A 7,981-nucleotide genomic window follows, 5' to 3' on the forward strand; every position below is an offset into this window, starting at 1 on the left:
AAAAAAAAAAAAAAAAAAAAAAAAACTATTGTTAATGGAACCATATTTATATCACTGTTTCTTCTCGAATTGCGAATGTGGTTAGGAAAATGGTGTCTGCTATAGAAGTCAAACGCCAAAACTTTACAAACCTGCAGTTAACTTCAGAAATAGACAACCAGGCACATATCAACCAGACTTAACACTATTACACTTGTTAGCAAGAACCGTGAGCAAATGAAAGAGAAATTCTCAACAAAGTGACCACTATGAACATGGGAGTTCACCCGCTACACACACATCTTTAAAATAATTTAATCAACTTTTTGTTTTTCGAGACAAGGTTTTTTTCTGTATAGATAGCCCTGGCTGTCTTGGAACTCACTTTGTAGACCAGGCTGGTCTCGAACTCAGAAATCTGCCTGCCTCTGCCTCCCAAGTGCTGAGATTAAAGGAATGCGTCACCACTGCTCGGCTTAATGAAATTTTTAACAGCATACAAAGAAAAGGGTTTCACTAAGACATACTCAAAAACATCAGTCACTTTTGTTCTACACACCACCCCCCTACACCACCCCTGCCGCCTAATCTGTCCTTTGCCAAGAGGAAAAAAGTTGTAACTTATTTTAAGCTATTTGTTCCTTGAAAAATTGATACCCTAAAAAAATTGTCACCAAGTGGTAGCACAAGTCTTTAATTCCAGCAATGGAGGGTGAGTGTTTAAGGCCAGCCTGATTTACAAATAAGACTTGCAGGAAATGCCAGGGCTAAATAGCGAGACCCTATGCACCACCTTACCCTCTGCCAAACAAACAAAACAAATTAAAATATTTTGTCAAAATTTCATTACAGCGAAGACTCTCCAATTCCGTCCTTCAGTACCTGCAGAACTGAAAACTGGGTGCTAAAGAGATTATTATTTCAGAGTTCTTGCTGCTCTCTTTAGGACCACAGTTAAATCCTCAGCACTCTGTCCTGAGGCTCACAACCATCAGCTTCAGAATGTTTACCTCGAGATCTAGGTTACCTTTGAGAGGCAGCAAATTACGATTATCTAAACTAAAGAGTTACACGTTTGGCGTTATCAAAATCTGGGCAGAAGTAGAGAAAGACAATGCAGCTAAGGTCTCTCAGATGTCTTTGGATGGCTTAGAGAAGGGCAGCCCTCCAGTGTCACTCAGACTTTGGGGTCACACAGTTATGGGTGGAACTTCCAGCCTCTACTAAAGAGAAACTGCAAGCCTCTCTTGGCTTTTTTTTTTTTTTTTTTTCTTTCATTGACCTTGAGCTATTCTATGTCACTTTCTCATTCTCTGAAAACCGGAGCCTGGAGAGGCGGTAGTCACCTGCCACAGGCAACCGCAACAAAACAAAACAAAATAAAACAAAACAAAACAAAAAACCGCAGAACAAACAGAAAGGTTACAACTAGCGCCGGGAGAGCTGGAGGACTCTCTCTTCGGCGTCGGGATTCTAAGGAGCGCCCCGAGGTCGGCCAGAATTCTGCCAGGAGGAGGGCGCTCACGGGGCGGGGCACAAGCGCAGAGGCGTGGCCTGAGCCTGAGGCTTGGTAGGAGTCTGGGGGCGTGGGTCAACCTCTGGGCGGAGCCCAACCACAGGGGCGTGGCTCTAGCGGGGCGGGTCCGACCTCGGACCCCACCCCCGGCGTCCTTTCTACCGCCCCCGCAGAAGGAAAGGGAGAGGGACAGAGGGAGGGAAAGTGGTGTTCTGTGGAAAAGAGCGGAAGGAAGGGAAGGCAAAAAAGAGTAGGGAACAGAAACATGGCGGTCCGTGGTCCGGACAGTCTCGCCCCGGGCAGTGCCTAGACGTTGGTCCTCCCGCAGCGCCGGCGGCTCGCGAGTCCTTCGGTCGGCAGTTGCCCTCGCTGCAGGCTGTCCCCTGGAGACCCGGCCGCGCGGAGGCGCAGGCGCAGAGGGGCCCCGGAGTCCCGGCCCTGCCAGCGGAGGGTGCCCAGGCCGCGTAGCCGGCGCTTTCTCACCCCAGGAAGCTCCGGTGTCGGACAGTCGCCGACTGGGCCGGCGCAGGTGAGTCCGCACCGCCGCCCTGCCCGATTCCTCCCGCGCCACCAGGCTGCTCAGGTAGCGTGCGGGACTGCGCGGGAGGAGGGGAGCGGCAGGCTGGCCTAGTCGCTGAGTGAGTGGGCGGGAGGTCCCCGGAGCCCGCGGGCTGCCGTTCGGAGAGGCTGCGGCCGGAGGGCCTCGAGAGGATCGGCTCGGTGCAGGGACCGGGCCTGGCCTCTGCCGCCGGGGTGAGGCGGGAACCAGGCTCTCAGGCTCTGGCCCGGCCGGCGGGGTGCTGAGCGGTGGAGGCTGGGGTGGAGCGTAAGGATCCGTGGACGCTGCGGAGGTGGAGGTACCGGGGTGCAGGCAGGTGCCGCAGGTGAATCCAGGGCATTTCCTCCTCTGCCGGACCGTGGCTGGTGTTTAGGGTTGCTTTGTTGGGGATAACTTATAGGAAGGCTCCATTCAGCTCTGGAGTGACTAAACTCAAATAAAGCCAACTAATGAGCCCCTAAGTGCAGACTCTTGTAAGAGCCGTAACTTTAAAGCTTTGGAGATGCTGTCACGTCTTCCCCCTCTCCTTTTTGTGATTCCTAGGCCGTTTCCCTTCCGAAGAATGTGCTTGGAGAGAACAAATAAGGAATGACCCAGTTTTTAAAATGCCCCCCCCAACCCCCGCTTCCCTTCAAATTTCGTTGGTTTCACACGGGAAAATTTAAGGCAGTTACTGTAGTTACTTGAGCAAATGTGAGAGAAGGTGTCATTCCCCCTTACTGAAAGTACAACTTGCTGTGCGATTGTGTCTAGAGAGGTCATGCACGTAGTCTGAGCAGTTGACGTACTTAGGCTACTTAATTATGTGCAAACTCGAGTCCCTAGAAATAGGTCTTCCCGTCTCTCACCATGCTTCCAAGAAGCAAGCTAGAAAAGATCCTTAGGTGCAGTGTCTTGTTGGCCAGGTTTTCAGTAAACATTTGATTTGACTTGATAACCATGTAAATATACTAAACTACCTCGAATCTAGAACTCATTATGTGACTTTTTTGTTAAAAAAGAATTGCAAAAGGAAAACTTTTTATCATAGTCATTATAACCATAAAACCCGCTATATTTTCTGCTTTGTTCTCAATATTAATGTTAAAAAGTTAGCAAACTGCCTTCTTGATGTAAGACTGGGAACTCAGAAATCTCAGACATAATCTTAGACTTGTGCTCATGAATATGACCTACCTCTTACTGGATTGCTCTTTTAGTTAGTGGCAAAAGGTTTCCTGCTATTCAGTCCACTCCTTTGACTATTTACTATTTATAAAGTACTGGGTTGAGATTAAGGGGTCTAATCGTCTTTATTACCGCTCTTAGTGAAATGATTCCATGTCATTTGATTTTTGGCCAGTAGTGCCTTGCTTGGAGTATAATTGTTTGTGTATTTGAATAATAGAAAAGATGTGTCAGAAATGTTGATGATTTGTATTTTAATAATTTACTCCTGTGTAATTTGTAAATGAGTGCGTTCTGGTGGGAATAAATACAGCGTTGAGACTTGAGCTTGTAGCTGAAGAAATTTGTGGAAAAGTGGGTGGAGACTATTCTTAAAATCAAATGTTTTAAAGTGCAAGGAACTGCCGCCCACGTTGTGTAGGCTGTGACAGTTGAGGATGGCAGGTTTGGATGGTTATTTGGGCAGGAGCTCTGTCTAAGGAAACACATACTGCATCATAGGAACCTGCAGTTTGTAACTTTTGCATGGTAAGTAATGACAAGGCACTTTTGCTTTTTTGTATACCTGCCAGTTTAGACTGAAGCATCTCATATTTTCATTGGTGTTCCCTGCTAAGACAAATACCACATTGGCTTCGCTGCTCACTTTGAAAGTTACATTTTGCCTTGTTCTTGAACCTTAGGTACAGGTTGTAAAGGGAAAAAGAAAGCAGCTGCGTCAGTGGCAGTTGTCTCTCTCATCCGACTGCTCTGATCTGAAAACAGAGTGTCTGTTATAACTTGAACTTCTAGTAGAAAATGCTTGCAGAAAATTAGGTCACAAGTTTTCATAACACATGAATTAAAATGTTACCTTTTTAAGGACTGTGCTGCACAAGCCATGGCTTCTTTCAGATGGTCTGTGTTATAGATTTGTATCAGTGGGATGCCTTGGTGGAATGGGAAGTTTCTTTAGCAGTTAAACTTTGGGAAGCCAGGTGTGGTGCTGCATTCTTGAAATCCCCCCAGCACTTGGAAGGTGGAGGCCGGATGACTGTGTAGAAGTGAGGCCAGCCTTTCTACCCAGCATTCCATGACAGCTTGGGTTAAGTGGTGACACTGTGTTTAGAAGAAACAACAGAGCACCAAAAAAGACAGTTGAAAATCAGGGAGGAATGCCTTGTATGATAGCCTAGGAAAAGAGGTCTTTTAGCATCATGGTATAAGGAATTCCAAATTTAGATACTTTATTATTATTATTATTTAAGATTTATAATAGTGTTTGTGGGAAGAAGGCCTTGAATTTTCTATAATCCTCCTGCTTTTGCCTTAGTGTGGGACTAAAGGCATGCCTACTTTTTGGGGGGAGAGGGCATTGAGGGGATGTATAAAGTCCTGGTATATAGTTTAGGCAAGCCTATGCTTGCTGTTGTCGTAAATGCTGGAAGAGGTAAATGCCTAGGTAACCTTGAACTTACCACACAGCTGAGGATGACCTTAAACTCTTCTGCCTCCTATTCCCAAGTGCAGGGCTTGCAGGTCGTCCTCACTGTGGTCTGCTCAGACTTTCATTTTCCCTCCAATTGCTCTTATATCTCTTTTTTCTTTTTTTACCAAGTACATTCGTAGTATTTGCTAAGAAAGCTGGAGATACTTTCTCCTTTCGAGTTGGATGGCGTTTTTCTGTCCCTGTTTGGCTGCTGCTGCTTGCATTACTGCTGTGGAGGGAAGGCAGTGCAGTTCTCATTCATAACTTGTGCGCTGTACTATGATGTTTTTAGTTAAACCCAGAGCCTCATACATGGTGGACATTGTCTCGACCGCTAAGTCACACCTCCAGCTCACATATGTAGTTTAGACATTTAGTGGCCCTGCACTAAGAGGGAGAACGGTAACTGGGATCATATAGCTGGGCATGAACGCACATGCCTGTAACCCCAGTAGTTAGAAGATGGCAACAGGAGGATCAAGACTAGCTGGAGCTTAGGGTAAGGTTGAGGCCAGCCTGGCTAGTCAAGATCCTGCCTCAGAAAACAAAGTAAGGGCCAGTGAGACAGCTGGGCATGTAAGGCACTTGTTACCAACCCTAATGACCTGAATTTGATCCCTAGGCCCCACATGGTGGGAGCAAAGCGACTCCTGCAAGTTGTCTTTCGATCTACATTCATGCGCTATACCATGTGCTTCACCTACATACACAAATAAATAAACAATAAAAAATTAGACAAATGAAAACAAAGGAAAAAACAAAACAACAACAAAAACAAAGCCCCAGGAACAACATGGTGTGGTTTGGGTGCATGCCTGTTATCCTAGTACTTGGGAGACTGAAGTGAGAGAGTTATGAGTTCAAAGCCAATCTGGGCTATGAGACCCTGTCTCAAAAAAGCAGTAAGGAAAAGAAATACAACAACAAAGGGGAGTAGGTAAAAGAAGTGGGGGAAAAAGGCAAAGCACAGAAAATATTTGTGAAACTATAATAGTAGATGTGTGTACTATTCATCTGTTCAAAGCCATAGGATTAATACCACCAAGAGGGACCCTGTGCACTAGAGACTCTAGATGATGACAGTGTGTGGACATTGCACATTCTCCAGTTATTAACACAGCTAACACTCTGAAGAGGGTAGCTGTGTAGTGGAGGTGGCTATGCACTGGTGAGATTATATGGGAACTGTAGTATAGATAGCTGGGCCAATCAATCACAGTCAGGCCGTGGATTCCAGACCCTCCTGCTTGCCACTGATTCCCGAGTGATAGGATCATAGGTGTGTGCCACCATGATGGCTCTTGATTTTTTTGTTGCTCTAGATTTCTCTCTGTTAAAATTGCTAAAATGTACATTCAGTGATACCTGAGGAGGCTGAAGGAATAGATTAGATCTGAGGTCTGTGGTGCTGGGAACTCAGCTTGGGTCCTTTGGAAAGTGGCAAGTATTAACTGTCCGGCCATCTCTCCAGCCTTCCTGCCACTTGCCCTTCCTGCTTCCTTATGGTTACGTTTGCCTTTCTTTTTGTCTTTAAAGTTTTATTTTTATTATTTTTGATCATGTACATGTATGTGTCTGAGTGTAGGTATGTATATGTGAGTGTAACTGCCTGCAGATGCCAGAGGAGTGTCCACCATCAGTCCTCAAATTCATGTACTAGTAGCTGTCCTTCTATTTTGCTTCCCAAGTGATATCTGCCCATCTGTGTTGAGTATATTTGTTGTTTTACTTCTGGACAAAGCTCACCAATAAGCTTCTTTACTCACAGAACTAGCTATCTCCCGATTCCCCTGTACTGTGCTTGAAAGTAGTTCTGGGGCTGGAGAAATGGCTCTGCAGATAAGAACACTTGTTCTTGCAAAGGACCTGGGTTTGGTTCCCAACGCCCACATGTAACCTCCAGTTCCAGGAGCTTGTCAGGTCTTCCGGCTCTTCTGACCCTGACGGGGGTAAGACATTCAGACACAGAAATACATCTTTTTAAAAAAGTAGTTGTGGAGCCGGGTGGTGGTGGCGCACGCCTTTAATCCCAGCACTTGGGAGGCAGAGGCAGGAGGATTTCTGAGTTCGAGGACAGCCTGGTCTACAGAGTGAGTTCCAGGACAGCCAGGGCTACACAGAGAAACCCTGTCTCGAAAAACCAAAAAAAAAAAAAAAGTAGTTGTGGGGCTGGTGAGATGGCTCAGTGGTTAAGAACACCCGACTGCTCTTTCGAAGGTCTGGAGTTCAAATCCCAGCAACCACATGGTGGCTCACAACCATACGTAACGAGATCTGACTCCCTCTTCTGGAGTGTCTGAAGACAGCTACATTGTAAGTGTACTTACATATAATAAATAAATAAATCCTTTAAAAAATTAAAAAAAAAAGTACTTGTGAACAAAAATCTCCATTTGGCTCCCTCTCAAACATTTTGTTCTTATTTGTTTATTGAATGAGATTTTCCTTGCTGTATGTCCCAAGCTGGCCTGCAGTTCACAGTATGCATGGATGGGCCTCGCACTCATGGCAATTCTTTCTTTAGCATGCCATGATTAGAAGTATGTGCCACTAAACAAGCCCCACTTTCCTCCTGAATGAATAAACCTGAAAAGCTTTATTTTGTTTTGGAAAGAGTGTAGAGAGGGGGTTTACAAGATCAAAACACAGACCTATCACAGTTAACTGGAGGTTGCTTGGGAATTGGCTAATGGAACAAAACAGAAGGTGGATTTTTTTAAAGGGTCCTGTACATTACATTTGGAGCCTTCTTTTACATGGTGATCATGTACATCAGAATTTAGCTAGATTCCCAGCCCCTACATAGGAGATTTTAATATATAGAAAGGTGAATTATTCAGATGGCTAGTGAGATGGCTCAGTGGGTAAGGTTACTTGTGCCAAGCTGCCAACCTGAATTTGATCCCCAGCTCCTGCATGGTGGAGAGAGAAACTGGTTCCGGCAAAGTTGTCATCTGACTTCCTCCTTGTGCTGGGATGCCTGTGCTTCCCTCCCACACAAAACAGACAGATGTTATGCATGTGCTTTAAAAAGGGATTATTCAGTAATTTAGTTTTTCCATGATCAGTGGGACACCATGGTCGCTCTGTGGACTGTAACACATGGTAACATAAGGTGTGTTGGAGGCCTGTGTGGCTCTTTACTTTGCAGGTAGAAGACTTAATTAACTGGTCTTAAGCTTTCTTCTCTTATAAAATAATTCTTTTATTACATAACAGGTCAATTGTTTTTTTCCTGGAAGACTATTCTTACCTGTAATCTCAACATTTTCTTTAATTTTTAAATTTTTTT

The 7,981-nt window shown here is 45.2% G+C and overlaps 1 protein-coding gene across 3 annotated transcripts in view; it reads left to right on the plus strand.

The window, feature by feature from the left end:
* Window positions 1-1,666: 1,666 nt before the first annotated feature.
* Dennd4c (DENN domain containing 4C) overlaps window positions 1,667-7,981 on the plus strand; it is a 95,239-nt gene continuing 88,924 nt past the window's right edge. Inside the window, exon 1 of one of the 3 annotated variants that reach the window (XM_029475927.1) lies at window positions 1,667-2,024. The gene's annotated coding sequence lies outside the window, so the exon portion shown is untranslated. Of the gene's footprint in view, window positions 2,079-7,981 lie in introns of all 3 variants that reach the window. The other 2 variants (XM_029475926.1, XM_021159971.2) reach the window with 2 other exon arrangements.

Source organism: Mus caroli, chromosome 4 (assembly GCF_900094665.2).
Source record: "Mus caroli chromosome 4, CAROLI_EIJ_v1.1, whole genome shotgun sequence".
NCBI classification, from domain to species: Eukaryota; Metazoa; Chordata; class Mammalia; order Rodentia; family Muridae; genus Mus; species Mus caroli.